Raw genomic sequence first — 15712 nt, 5'->3', positions numbered from 1 at the left:
GGATGAAAGTCAAGGGAAATAGAGGAAAGAACTTGGAGACAAAGGGTATTTATAGAGGTCTAGATAAAGACATGTACACATGCAAATATATTTATATATGAGGATGGGGAAATAGATCTATGTGCCTATATTAATAAGTTTAATATTAAGGTAGCAGAAGGACATTGGGCCTCCACTCAAGTACTCCCTCAATGCAAGAATGTTTTCTTCTATTAAATTGGCTTTCTATGATGCTCACCCTCCCGACACAACCACTGAAGGCAAAGTGGGTGAATAAGCAAATGTGAAGAAAACTGATGGTCCTGGCTATCAAAAGATATAGCATCTGGGGTCTTAAAGACTTGAAGATAAACAAGTGGCAATCTACCTGAGAAGCAACAAAGCCCACAAGGAAGAACACTCCAGCCTGTGTGTTCACGAGATTCCGATGGGATTAGTTATCAGGCATCAAAGGACAAAAAATCATATCATTGGGTGCACACCTCCATGGTACGATAGCTGAGGACAAACAGGTGCATAAGCAAATGTGGTGAAGGAAGCTGATGGTGTCCGGCTATCAAAAGGTATAGCGTCTGGGGTCTTAAAGTCTTGAAGGTAAACAAGCGGCCATCTCACTCAGAAGCAACAAAGCCCACATGGAAGAAACACACCAATCTGTGCAATCACGAGGTATCGACGGGATCAGGTCTAAGGCAGCATCAGAACAAAAAATCTTACCATACTGAATGAAGGGGAAAGTGCAGAGTGGAGACCCAAAGCCTATTTGTCAGCCACTGGAGATCCCCTTGCAGAGGGGTCTAGGGGAGGAGATGAGTCAGTCAAGGTGAGATATAGCACCGATGAAAAATACAACTTTCCTCTAGTTCCTAAATGCTTCCTCCCCGCCCCTCCCACCCCCCCACCCCCATCATGATCTGAATTCTACCTTGCAAGTCTGACCAGAGGATGTACACTGGTACAGATAGGAACTGGAAACACAGGGAATCCAGGGCGGATGATGCCTTCAGGGCCAGCGGTGTGAGCAGTGATACTGGGAGGGTAGAGGGAGAGTGGGTTGGAAAGAGGGAACCGATTACAAGGATCTACATGTGACCTCCTCCCTGGGGGAAGGACAACAGAAAAGTAGGTGAAGGGAGACGTCGGACAAAATAATTTATAAATTATCAAGGGCTCATGAGAGAGTGGGGAGCAGGGAGGGAGGGGAAAAATGAGGACTTGATGCCAAGGGCTTAAGTGGAGAGCAAATGTTTTGAGAATGATGAGGGCAATGAATGTACAGATGTGCTTTACACAGTTGATGTATGTATGGATTGTGATAAGAGTTGTATGCACCCCTAATAAAACGTTTTAAAAAAAAGAAAGTAGAAGCAAAAATCAGGAAGCTGTAATAAGCCAATTGCTTACAAGGAACGAATAGAAACCAAAGGCTGCTTAGCACTGGCTAAAATAATCTAGTGATGATTAAGTGATCATAAACTACAGATTGAAAAAGTGAAATGATGTTTAGCTAAAGGTATCATGAATATTATTTTAGGCACACCTGTAGATAGCCAGCATTTTATTCAACTAGGACAGGGTTCTAATGGAGCCAGGGAGTCATCCTAGGCTGTCTATTTCCCCCAGCTTCTCCACAGGGTGCAGTGCGATACATAGTAATAATAAACCATTCCACTTGCTAACCAAAAACATGAGAACCAACATGAATCTATGGTCGAGTGAGGCCTTTTATCTTGAGAATGAGTACATATTGAGATAGATTTCATTATGTTTGCTTATACAGAACTCACATGCACAAACATGAAAGCATAATATAAATACAGCATCTTGAGAAATAAAAATGGTAAACTAGTGTACACTGAAACCTTAGTAATTCTCAAATATAATTATCAATTTTAAAAATTAGATGCTACAGCTAGCTTCTCAGAAAAGATCTGCAAACAGAGTAATGCATTGGCCACTCCTATTACTAAAACTTCATTGCTCTACAAAATAGACTACAGTACATTTGTAAGTATACTATTGTCATAAATAATTAAACCCAAACTGTGCTGGTCAAAATAAATAACCAAAGTACATTCTGTACTGTAATAATCTTGTTTTGACTGTGGTTGCTTGGGGGATTTATATATTTATTTATTTTGGTTTGTTTTGTTGACTTCTTATTTAAGTGTTAATTCCCTCAAATTGCTAACCCACTTTTTTTTCTTTCAGCTATCAATTAAATTTAATAAGGACATATTGTGTAGACAAATGATCTTATGTAAAACACTATTAGTGCACAAATACAGGAAATTTGTTTAACAGGAAGGAACTGAAAGTTTGTAAAATAGAATTTTGAATATATTCTATCTGGAATTTATGAACCTATTTTCCTATTACTTATCAATATGCCCTAAAAACTCAGTTTATTTTAGTGCAGATCCTAAAGCTTATATCCAAATCTACAGAAAACCTATATTGTTTTTCCCCTCCAGAATAGAAAATGCATTTTTCAATAACACAGAACACAAGTAATCTAGAGACATACAACTGCAAAAGAGTCTGTATTAATATCATGTCTCTGATTTGGTAACTAGATGAATGGCTGGACAGACTAAGGGGTAGGTGATAGATCCTAGATCATAACTAACTAGCTAGACAGACAGATTAAAAATACACCCAGAATTTGAAGTCTCTGTGTGTGTGTGTGTGTGTGTTATGCAATGAGTAGACACTTTCAAATTAAGTCAAAAAGGAGAACAGGGTTGCCGAATGCTTACTTAGTACTGCTATTTAGCAGTTCTCCAGGGAGCTTGAGATAAATGTGAAAAACAAAAACAAGACGCAAAACTTATGACAGTTCTTAATTTGGATAAAAAGGTTTTCTAGTTAAAATATCCATTGTTTTCTTTTTTTCATTTTTCAAATTAGAGTAGATTATCTGTTCAGAATAGAACGTTTCAAAAGACAACCCAAGAAGACAAAGGAAAGTATTATAATGAAATGTTCAAAGTTAGAAAACCAAAAAGAAGAATATGCCCAGCCTATCTTAAACAACATGACTAAAGAAAAAAAATCCCAGCCTTCAGTTGAAACATTAATGGATTCTATTGTCAAATGGAAGCCATTCCATTCTTCTCACTTGCGTCATCCCTTGCATCATAAACCACAAGATATTCTGATTCAAAGTGGCCAATACCAGTCCATGACAGCTCACCAATGCCTAGGAGGGGATCCATTTCATTTTTGATGACTTCCAGTTTTCCTAGATTCATACTTCATACATTCCGAGTTCCAGTTTTTAGATTTTTTTGTAGCTGTTTATTTTTATTTTGAGTGTGTACATCAGAAAATGGAGGCCCTGAAGTCCTTCCCCTCACCAATCAGCATAAGTGGTCCAGTAGGCAACAAAAAGAGAAATCGGGAAAATATTGATGTTATCAAGGATCCGCAATCAATGTTCATGGAAGCAGCAGTCAAGAGATCAAACAACCCATTGCACTGGGAAAATGTGTTACAAACAATAAGGTTATTGTCAGGACTAAAGAATACCTTACCCAAGCCATGTTATTTTCAATGGTGCATGTGCACGTGAGAGTGGGTGACTGACTCAGGAAAAGCGAAGAAGAATCACTGCATTTGAATTGAGGTGCTGGGGAAGAATAATGGAAGTACCATGGACTGCCAAAAGGACAAACAAATATGTCTTGAAAGAAATATGGCCAGAGTGCTTCTGATAGGCAAGGATGGTTAGCCTTCATCTTACGTGCTTTGGACGTGTTTTCAAAAGAGACCAGTCCCTGAAAAAAGACATCATGCTTGGTAAAAGAATGGAAGATGGATTTACAGTGACTGAGACAACGGGCCCAGGCATAATAAAAGCAATTGTGTAGATGACATAGGACAGGACAGTGCTTTGTTCTGTTGTGTGTAGGGCTCACTATGGATAGAAACTGGCTCAGTGACACCTAACAACAACCACCTTGTCAAAATTGTGAATGCTTGAGGAAGCATTGAAAGACAGTGGAAGAATACACAGACACAGTCATTATATCCCCCAAACGGGTCAACATTCAACTATTCTAGAAGGTTGCTTAGATTAAAAAAATATATATTGAAGTCCAAGATCCACTGAATTTATTAGCAAGAAACCAGACTCCAGAGCAGACAGATTACTAACAGAAATCTTTCAATAAGCTGATGAAGCACTGGAAGCACTCCATCATCTTTGTTAAGAAAGCTGGCCAACTGGCTGGATATTTGCACCCATTCCTCAGAAAGGTTACCAATAGAATGCAAAAATCATTAAAACATATCAATATCACATGAAATAAAATTTTGTTGAATATTAATCAAAATGGATGCCAGCAGGGCATTCACAGGGGTGGTCAGAAAATCAAGCTGGAGATTTCCTGGAGAGAATGTGACACAGGCATATAATTGCTGATGTCAGATGGAGCTTGGCTAAATGCAGAAAATACCAGAAAGATGTTTATTTATGGTATTTTTGGCCATGCAAAGGTATGTATTCCACTGTGAGGACTATAATAAATTATAGAGAACGTTGAGGAGAATAAGAATTCTAGAACACTTGTTTGTGCCCATGTGGGAAGTGTAGATGAACAAGTGGCAGAAGTATGAATGGAATAAGGAAATACTGCATGATTTAAATTCAGGAAAGTGGTGTGCCTGGTGGTATCCTTTTACTGTACTCCTTTAATCTGCATGCCGAGCCCATGATCTGAGAAGGGGGCTACATGAAGAGGATTGGGGGAAGGCTCATTCACCTGTGATATGAAAATGGCACAGCTTTGCGTGGGGGAATAGGACTTGAAGCCATTGCAGATGAAATGTACGGACTACAGTATGAATTACAACTCATGAAAAAAACCCAAACCATCACAATGGACCAATAGACATCACAATAAATGGAGAGAACATTAAAGTCGTCAAGGATTTCATTTTACTAGGAACCATCGTCAATGCTCATGGAAGCAGCAGCAAAGAAATCAAAGCACAATACAATGTTGGGTCAATCTCCTACCCAAGACCTCTTTAAAATGTTTAAGGGGAAGAATGTCGCTTCGAAGATTAAGGTGTACCTAATCCAATTCATGGCATTTTCAATGACCTCATGTAGATATGAAATTTGGACAAGGCCTAGGAAGACTGAGGAGGAATTGATGCATTAGGATATTGCTGAAGAATATTGGCAATATCATGGACTTCTAGAAGGCTAGACAAGTCTCACATGGGAAAAGCACAGCCAGAATTCTCCTGAGCAGTGCGGACGGAGAGACTTCATCTCATGCGCTTTGCACATGTGGCAAGGAGAAACCAATCCCCGGCAAGGATGAGAATGACACCATGATTCTGAAAGCAGAGGTGCAGTACAAAAAAGCCAAACAACCAGGGAGAGGGATTGACATGTGGCTACAACAATGGGCCCCGGTGTCGCAAAGCTTGTGAAGACGGTGGGACTGGTCAGTGCTTCCGTCTGTTAGACGTAAGGTTGCTCAAGTCAGAACAACTAGATGATACCTAACAACACGTTCAGATTCAGATTACTTTCTTAACCATGAACTCGAGGGATAATGTGGGAGGAAAGGTAAAATATGTGGAAATTGTTACTTTCGCATGCATGATTTTTCCTTTCTGGTGATTAGAAAAATGCGTTTTATTGCCATATACTTCACACAATGTACACTTTAGTCATTCAATCTGTATTAAGAAGAGTTGTGCAATCATTACCACAATCAATTTCAGAGCACTTCCTTCTTGTGCTCCATGTTATTAGTTTTCCATTCCACCCCAACCTCCCCTGCCATGCCCAGGGCAACTGTCAGTCCAGTTACTGTCTCTGTACATCTGCCTACCCTGGATTTCATACACAGAAAATCGTACAAAACACAGACAGAAGCAACAGACATTAAAAACCAACAACAATGACTATAAAACATCGAAAAACCACAAATAAAAAGAAAGCAGAAAATATTAAAGACTGAACCAACTTTAAAATGGTCAAAAGAGAGATCAAATTTTAAGGGATAACGTTTTATTACACTTCGTCTATTTTAACCCAGCTGCCATAACTGACTTGTCAATGCCATCTATCTGGTAGCAAGGCTGTTTGCATCCCTGGACTAGTTTCCATGCAAACTCAGAAACGTCCTGACAAGCTCACTGACTGGTGCTATCTGCTGCCTTTCAAATCTCAGCCTGGTAACACGAAGCCCATCTACCAGGAGGGGAAACACGAAGTGAAGGAAGGCTATCCAACTTTCAGTACAAAGTCCTAGGAACAGCAATAGGTGGTTTGTGCTTCAAGATGAGCCATATGTCAAACGATATATTGTTTCAACAATTCCAAATATCCCTTTTAATTAAAGAACATTTGTGCTTCTTTATTGAAGACCGTGGGCCTGGTGCTCTCAGAGGAAGGAAGTGGGAAATTCAGATGAGAACGTCATTGCACTCATGTAAAGATCCCAGCCCTTGGAGCAGGAGCCAGAAAGCAAGATCAGTGTGTCTCCTTGCTAGAAAAAGGAATTTTTGTAACAATACAAAAGATCAGCACAGACAAACACATTACTTTTATAAGATGGGGGCAATAAGGAGCCTTGGTAGCTTACTGCTGTTGTTGTTCTTGCTGCTGTTATGCGCTGTTGAGTTGGTTCTGACTCATTGTAACCCTGTGTGCAAGAGTAGCTTCGTGCCCGTGGTTCAACACTTGGCTGATAACCTGAAAGTTGATGGTTTGGGCCCACCAGCCAGCCCCTGGGGAGAAGTGTGGCAGTCTATGGAGCCGTCCAATTCTTCCATATAGAATCTTCACGTGTCAGAATGACCTTGACCGCAGTGGGTTTATTTTCTGTTTTATGTGGACCATACTTAATGTTTGGAAAAACCATAGGTTATGGTAGACAGACATGTCCCAGAATACTTTCAGAAATGACTAGCCCTACAAATTTAAAAATTCAATTTTCCCTTCCAAAGTAAATTAAGCCCTTGCACACAACAGCCATACTGTCAGACCCAAGATATTAATGTTTGTATACCATCTTTTTGCTTTTAAAATCTCTAATGACTTCTACTAACTGCTTGAGCTAAATTGTGCATTTCTGTCTGCCATCAAATGCATTGTACACTCTGGTCCGAATCTTTATGCCCAGGTTTGTATGTGACCACAGGCCACTCAAAGGTATCCATCAGGGTACCAATCAGTCGGCTCACTCTTCTCTGAGTATTTCTTACTTTTCTCATCGCTGTTCTTTGCTTAAGCTATGTTCCCTCCTGATCGGTTCTTCTTCTTCCTCTTTGCTTCCTTCACTCAAGGTTGCCAACACTACAGGAAGCTTTGGTGAGCTCATTACACCAGCGGTAATTTCTTCCCTTCTGGGAGCACATACTCTAGTCCTCTCTTGAGTCCCCTTTCCTTTCGCTTCTTGCCTCTTGTTTATGTAATGGGCTGTTCCTTTTCTCAGATTGGGGTAAGCACTTTCTTCACAGGACCATCTTTTTTATATTTATTTTTATTTTGTTAGATTTCCCACTCTGCAGCCCCTCAGAGAGTGTCTTGCTTTTGGGAGATGCTCAATCAATGTTCATCGCTGGAAACATTCAGGCTGCAAGAAATGAATGCTAACAAAAGACGCTAATATAAACATATTTAATAATTGTTGTTTGCTTTTCACAAACATATTATCATGTTTTTTTTCAAATCAACACTGTGAAATATTATTCTGGTTTTATACATGAGGCAATTGAAGCTCCAAGAAATAAAAAGCCATGCTCATGTTTACTAAGCCCACTTGATTATTCCGTGACACAAAGGCTTTATCTATTATACTTGTCCAAGACACTTTTGTAAACATGAACCATTTATTTTTCAGAGGATTTGCAACAGGTAACTTTTGGACAAACATGAATTTAGGTTGGAGTTATTTTTGCCTCTTAATCTTAACTTCTGTTTGATCCTCATGAAATTAAAAAGGAATGTTAAAGCTGAACAGTAGTGAGATATTAGAATTTGATGTGCAGTAGAGTATATAAGATATACGTATATATCTTACAACATTGATTTATATATAAATCTTATATATAATAGCAACATAAAAGTCACCACCATGCTACAAGTTGTCAATTTTGTCCCACTGTGGTGGCTTTCTTGTTCTGTGTTGCTGGAAGCTATGCCACTGGTATTTCAAATCCCAGCAGGGACACTCAAGTAAACAAGCTTCAGCAGTCCTTACAGACTAAACAGATTATGTAGAAGAATTCCCGCTTGTGAGGAATTAGCCCCTGAAAACCTATGAGGAGGATTAAAACATTGTCAGATATTGAACATTTCATAAATATCACTGGAACACTATCAGATATAGATATCCACAATTAATGATCACGGAAGCAGCAGTCAAGAGTTCAAACAATCCATTGCATTGGGTAAATCTTCACACAGAGCTCTTTAGAATGTTGAAAGGCAAGGATGTTCCTTGGAGGACTAAGATGCTCCTGATCCAAGTCATGATATTTTCAATGGTCTCATATTCATGTGAAAGTTGGATCTTGAGTAAGGAAGATCAAAAAAGAAGAATTGATGCTTTTGAATTTAACAATATTGTCTTAATTTTTTTCCCCACAGAGAGTAAAGTCAGATAGGATATCATGCCCTGGGTGGCAATTTATATTGGTGGGGAGAATATGGACTTAGAATAAGAAGTCTGCATTTTAATTCTAGGCCTATCATTTCCTTAAGTAAATAATTTAACCTCACTGAACTTGAGCTTTCTAATAATAAATGTGTCTAATAATAAACACCCCACATACATCAAATAGTTTCTATAAAAATATTGTGCCTCCTCTATAAGCTTATTCCAAAGATACTTTAAAAAGTGTTCTCTGGCATCATAAACACATTTGATGACACCGTTTTGTAAAATGAAGGTTTTATAATTCACTTCGGGGACAGTTACTCCTCTATCCATATGGGGTAATGGACTTACAATTTGCAGTAACTGCTTTGTCTTTCTCTCAAAATGGGACATACAGCTAATCTAACAGCCATGGGGCATGTTCAGTTCTAGGTACACATTTAAAAGGATAAAACTCAGAGATTATTAATGCTCCTTTTATTTTCTTACTTTCCAAATTCATTCCATTCCATTAATATTCCAATTTGGGGGACAAAAATGCTCAAAACTTAATACATCGAGAATTCTAACACCAATACAGATTCTCTTTCAAATGAAGAATACATTTCAATCATATAAGAAGCCCTAGTGACAGTGGGTTACATGTTAGGCTGCTAACCTCAAGATCCGCAGTTCAAACCCACCAGCAGCTATCTCCCCCATTAAAGATTTGCAGCCTCAGACGCTCTATGCAGCAGTTCTTCTAGGTCCCATTAGATTCTCCTGGAGTCAGAATTGACGTGATGGCAGTTGGTTTGGAGTTGTCTTGGGATACAACGTCCCTGTTGACTTACTGCGTTTGGACAGGAAGCGTGGCTGTAATTGCCTTTTTGCATTTCTTACCATAAATCCCTTCACTGGGTCACCATTATTCTCTCTCTGCCAGTACCTATTATAACGTCACTTGGTCATCACGAATTGCTTCTAAAGTTTTGCCCATCTAAAAGCATGCACATTTTAATGAGGACATATTTAAAATCCACTTTGGATTTTTTCAATTGCACACAAAGGCCTAGGGCATCATATTTGATTTTGCTATATTACCACCTGATGTTTGTCTCTCTTGTTCATCAAAGCAAATGTGGACAAATTTGTCCCCCTACCCCAGACGCCAAAAGAAAATTACTTTAAAATACAAAGTATGAAGTTTGTAGCAATGCCTTTGAAATTTTGCATCTCTAAGAAAGTCTTGAAATCAGAAGAATAAGGAATACGTAAAAGGATTTCTAGTATAAACTATTTTTTAAATTTCTCTGGCCAGTGGCATACTATAAGATCAACACAAATGACATCTGATTTATACAAGTTAGGCACATTCAATTCTAACATGTTTATTTATAGATTATACCAAGAAAAACAACAACATAGTATTAAAGGAAAAAAAGCAACAACCTTCTGAGCTCCTTTGTTGTATTTATATCTTAAGAAATCATGTCATTAGTTGCGAATTAAAAATGAGTTGTCAAGTTCCCTCAATAATTAATGCTGAAATGAACAACTGTTTCAAGTACAACACATTCCATTTATTGTTAAACAGAGTTATATTTACTGTAATTCCACCTTTCATCCTAATGTCAACCTTTAAATCTTTAATGCTTTAATCACACTTCTTTTCCTGATATCCCTTGTGAGTTCCTCAAACCAATGCCCACTCCTTTGTGATAAGGTGGGCATTTTGGGCTGCAAGGGTTAGTCAGCAGCCACTGTTAATTATTAAGGAAAACAAAATGCAGCTGCTGGAAAATTGTTCTTGTTCCCAGCAGGACACGTTACCTTTAATCTCTACTGACACTGAAGCAAGTGAGGGCATAAAAAGGAGATAATGCATTTCAAGAACATGGCCCCATAGAAAATGGAAGCATTTCCTATAAAATTAATGAGCCTAATCACCAGACAACGTCTGCGTTTGCTTTTCAGTAAGTTATCTGCCTTTCTGATAGAGAAGTGGACAGAGGAGAAGTACCAGGCTGGGGCCCTACCGGAGCCGCCTGTGATGGGGAGCCAAGAGAAATGGGAAGGAAGACAAGCTGAGTAATACAGGGCAGCTCTTTCTCCTGGAAACTGATGGGTGGAGGAAAGACTAATACATATTTGCTGAGAATGGATGGTGTGCAAGGCAGTATACTAATTAATGGTTAGGTCAGTTATATCCCTTACCATATATGGGACCTTCACCTAGCTGAGTATTAGATTCGTGGCCTGTTAATCTGGGATCTTTCTAAAACTTTTATTAAATTGTGCCCAAAATGTGAGCAAATCTACAAAATATAATTTTTAACATGTTAAAAACCAATTTAGTTAGGGAACTAAGGTGTGTCTGACTGACATCACGTTATTTTCAATCACCTCCTATGTATGGGAATCCTGGACAATGGATAATGATGATAGACACTCACATACATCCTTGGATTATGGTGTCAGTGAGGAATATGATCCATGAATAGGCCATCGACTTGTAGAAGGGCAAGCACTTCTATCTGGTCCGAAGCATGACCAGAATGTCCCCTAGAGGTGAGTCTATGCTTCATGTATTTTGGACATGTTATCAGGAGGGAACAATCCTGAAAAAAGTATATCACAACACCACACTCTGCAAATAGAGGATCGACTCTAATGAATAAAGCACTCAATAAGATGGGTTGACATAGTAGCAGCAGTAATGGACTCAGACATCACAACAATTGTGAGATTGGGCTCAGGATCATTATGAATGAGAACGGAATTAATGTCATGTAAGAACAAATATTACCAAAGTGTCATGAAGGATTCACTAAATTTCTGAGAATTGGTTACTACTACCTCCAGTGTTTCTAAATTCCAAGACAAGACAAGGAGTATATGAATGACAAAAATTCATATTTGGGTCTCTGGCTAGAAAAATTGAACAGAAATTAAATCACTGAGATATGTAAAGTGGGCATTGTCACTGCCTAAACTAGATGAGTATTAAGTAATACATAAATAAACATGTACTCATATTCAGTACGCAATATTTGCTTCTAATTTAGTGATCATGAAAATGAATGTGGGAAAGATAGATATACAACCATTTTAAAGAATGGAGCACTTTGGTAAACAGTCCTTCAAAAGGAGTGCAATTTTTGTCTGATTCAAGAGTCAAACACCACAATTATCAACCTAAAACTGAATGTCAACTAGTGAAACTAGGATAAGGGCAACTATACCAACCTTAAAAGTGCTTTCAAAGGGGAGGTGGGAGGAAGGAAGGTTGGGGAGTGGGGGAACCAACCCAGGGACAAGGCTTGAAGATAAACAAGTGGCCATCTAGCTCAGAAGCAACAAAGCCCACGTGGAAGAAGCACACCAGCCTGTGCGATCATGAGGTATCGATGGGATCAGGTATCAGGCATCTAAGACCCAGAACAAAATCAAACCGAATGTGAATGGGGGGGATGGGGCATGGACTGGAGACCCAATGCCCATCTGTACACAATTGGACGTCCCCTCACAGAGGGGTCACAGGGAAGAAATGAGCCAGTCAGAGTGCAGTATAGCACCAAGGAAACACACAGCTTTCCTCTAATTCTTTGGTGCTTCCTACCCCCACTATGGTAACCTCAATTCTACCTTACAAATAGGATTAGTCCAGAGCATGAACACTGCTACAGTTAAGAGCTTGCAACACAGGGAATCCAGTGTAGACAAACTCTTCAGGGCCAACAATGAGCGTAGGAGGATTAGGGGAGGGTGGGGGGATAAAGAAGGAATTGGTCATAAGGATCAATCTAGAACCCCCTCCCAGGAGGACGAATAATGGAAAAGTGAGTGAGAGGCAACAGAGGATGATGTAAGATATGAAAATAATAATCTATAATTTATCTATGGTTCATAAGGAAGGGTGGGTGGGGGAAGAAATGGGGAGCTGATATCAGGGGCTCAAGGAGGAAGAGAATCCTTTGAAAATGATGATGGCGGCATATGTGCAAATGTGCTTGACACACTGGATGAATGTATGGATTTGGATAAGAGACGTAAGAGCCCCCGATAAAAGCAAGGAGAAAATATTGTGCTTTCAAAGGCCATCAGGGTTCACAAATGAAAAGAAAACCTTTTTTTGCCAGATTCCCTGGGACCTTGGGATTACCAAGAATTTTAAAACAAACTTAAACCAAAAATCTACAAACATTATTGGTTCATAAACATCTTTAAAAATGTGTTGAATCTTATGAATATTCTACTAAGAAAAAAAATTGCACGCTTGTGAGATTAGGGGTCCTATGTGAATTTTAACTGAGTGATACATTCAACACAATTGGAAGCTAAACTTTTTCATAATGTCCTCAGCCTGCAACTATTCCCTGGGGATCAGAGTTGACCTTGTTAAACTCAGTGGTCTTCAGCTGGCCCCTGGGTGATAACTGAATAACTGGGACCCTTGGGTACCAGCTCTATTCAGAACTGCTTGAGTGGGCAACTATGTGGTTTTCCTGTGACGTGATCCAGACTAATGGCAAAAAGTCCTGAGACACTGCATGTTTTAGCCCCAAATATAAACCCCCAAAACTCACTGCCACTGAGTCAATGACAACTCATGGGGACCCTTTAGGCCAGGGTAGAACTTCCCTGTGAGTTTCAGACAGTGTAATTCAAGAAAGTAGAAAGACTCATCTTTCTACTGACTACCTGTCAGCTGATCTCCTGACCTTGACGATCACAATACAACTCGATCATCAATGTGTCATACACATAACATTGTGTTAGACAGGGTTCTCTAAAGAAACAAAACTGGAACACTAATAAATATATATAACATAAGAAATAGCAGTTAATTAAATTATAAAGCAGTACAAATGGCTCAGTGCAACTCACTCCCATGAGACATTTGTGAAACACTGGCAGTCCTTCAAGTCTGAGGGCCACGGGTAGTCCTCTGAAGAGCAATTCAGGCTATCTCGGCACAGGCAGCAAACAGCAAGGCAGGTCATCAACAGTCAGCCAGATGACAGGGTCCGACAGTCCCCTGTTCAAGAGATATAAATTCCAATGGTGTGGCGAAGCAGGTCTTGAAGGAACCTCAAACTACAGTGACACAGTCCACGGGTTAGGTGTCCCACAGGTACTGTAGCTTGCAAATGGAGCCACAGAACAAGCAAGGCAGTCACACACTGGTCCGATAAGCAAAGAGCAAAAGATAAGAAAGGCGAGGTTCGCTGAGGCATTTATTTCTCCAACCTTCAATTAATCCCACATGTGTTCATTGGCCATCTTGGCACAATAAACGTTAACTATATCAACATGCTATAAATAAATTTTTATTCAAGAGAGATTAAATATATAGAAAGGTATTTTATATTAGTCATAATCCTTAGAACTTTGTATTTCCAGAGATGACAAGGAAATTAACATTTTTCACTATACTCATTTAATTTCTATGGGAACCCTGTAACTCTGTTTTATGCTTATAGAAATGCCTGTGATAAATGTTTTAGATAAATAGTTATACCTAAGATTCTCCCAATGTTTACAAACCACCCCCATGATGCAAAGATCGAAGAGAAGTTAATAGGATAGACTATGCCTTAATGGGGGTACCCTTCTCCAACCCAGATTGAGGAGGTAACTGATGGAGTGACAAGAAGGAAGCAAATAGCGCTGCACTTACTGAGGTGTAGGAGACTTGTCCATAGTGAAAACCAAGATCCTCAGCTTCACACGCACCTGGGTTCAAATCTCATTTATTGCACTAAGGATCTAGCTTTGGATAATTTACTTAATGTCTCAAAACCTCATTTGTTTCATTAGTCAAAAGGAAACAGATGGCTCACAAGGCCATTGTGTAGATCACACACCTTGCAATTAGCAGTCCAATGAGTAGACCACCAGAGCCCCTAACTACAATATGACTTGACAACTATTGCATAGCCAGTGGGAAACTTAGTGATTATATATATATATATTCCACTGTAATGCTTTTCCACTTTCCTACATGACTTTCAGGTGAGCTACATTTGAGGAGATGCAGGTTAAGTGCTCATCACAGGGCTAGTTTTCAGTAAATCATCTGTGTATTATCATTTCTTCTGTCATTTATCACGTATTTATTACCTACCTTCTACGAGTCCCTTTGTGAATTGTTGAAAACTGCAATTCAAGGAGGACTGAAATAACCTTAGATAATGTGGCTAGTTTATCTCTCTTTCTTGAGTTTTATCCCATTTTTCAAGTGCTTTAGTCAACTTCCACTTATTTCATCCCGTGTAGGCATGGGTTAAGGTGAATCAGACCAGTTGCAGGAAGACAAAGATGGAGGCACAACAAGCTAACAAACTCATTGCTGGAGACTCATAGGGACCCTATAGGATAGGATAGAATTCCAAGACTGTAACATTTTATGGGAACAGAAAGCCTCATATTTCTCTTTGCAGTTGGCAGCCCAGCATGTAAGGCATCACACCACCAGGGCTCATCTATAACAACCTCAGGATTCTTTCTTCCCCCGTTTGCTGGGGAAATACAGGCTCCATAACAATATAAGGAGCCCGTATCTCACCGCAAAGGTGATAAAGAAGGAAGGCCGTAGAGGGGAGTTTATGTGAGAGAAACGGAAGAGTCAAAGATGGTTTGTAGGGGTTCGGTTGGAGCCACAGAGGAGAGTGGGGCCAGGTGCTGAGTGGGAGAGGAGCTGGAGGAGCAGGATGAGAAAGCAATGATGGCTGTCGTTGGGAGCATTGTGAGTGGGAGGTCTGTAAGGCTGAGAGGTACTTGTCTGAAGGTTTGCGGTGGTGGCTTTGTTTTGTTTCCCCTCAGGAAAAGAGATGTGAGGTATAGACCATTTCCAGGGTGAAAGCGATGCAGGATCACCATCACGAAGGCCTCCTCCATGCTGATGGGCTTGGAGGAAGCTGGGAACTGTGCATACTACCTGTGCAAGGTCACCCAAAACACAGAGAATCAGAACAAACCCAGAGTCAAGAGGAACAACACAAACAAAAGCTTATTCATGCTGGACCAACTTCGACACGTGGTGCCTTCAGGTATGGTAGAGCAGAATTGCTCCATCAGGCTTTCCTGGCTGTAAGCTC

Source organism: Tenrec ecaudatus, chromosome 1 (genome assembly GCF_050624435.1).
Source record: "Tenrec ecaudatus isolate mTenEca1 chromosome 1, mTenEca1.hap1, whole genome shotgun sequence".
In the NCBI taxonomy this organism is placed as follows: Eukaryota; Metazoa; Chordata; class Mammalia; order Afrosoricida; family Tenrecidae; genus Tenrec; species Tenrec ecaudatus.
Note: the sequence above shows the minus strand (reverse complement) of the source record.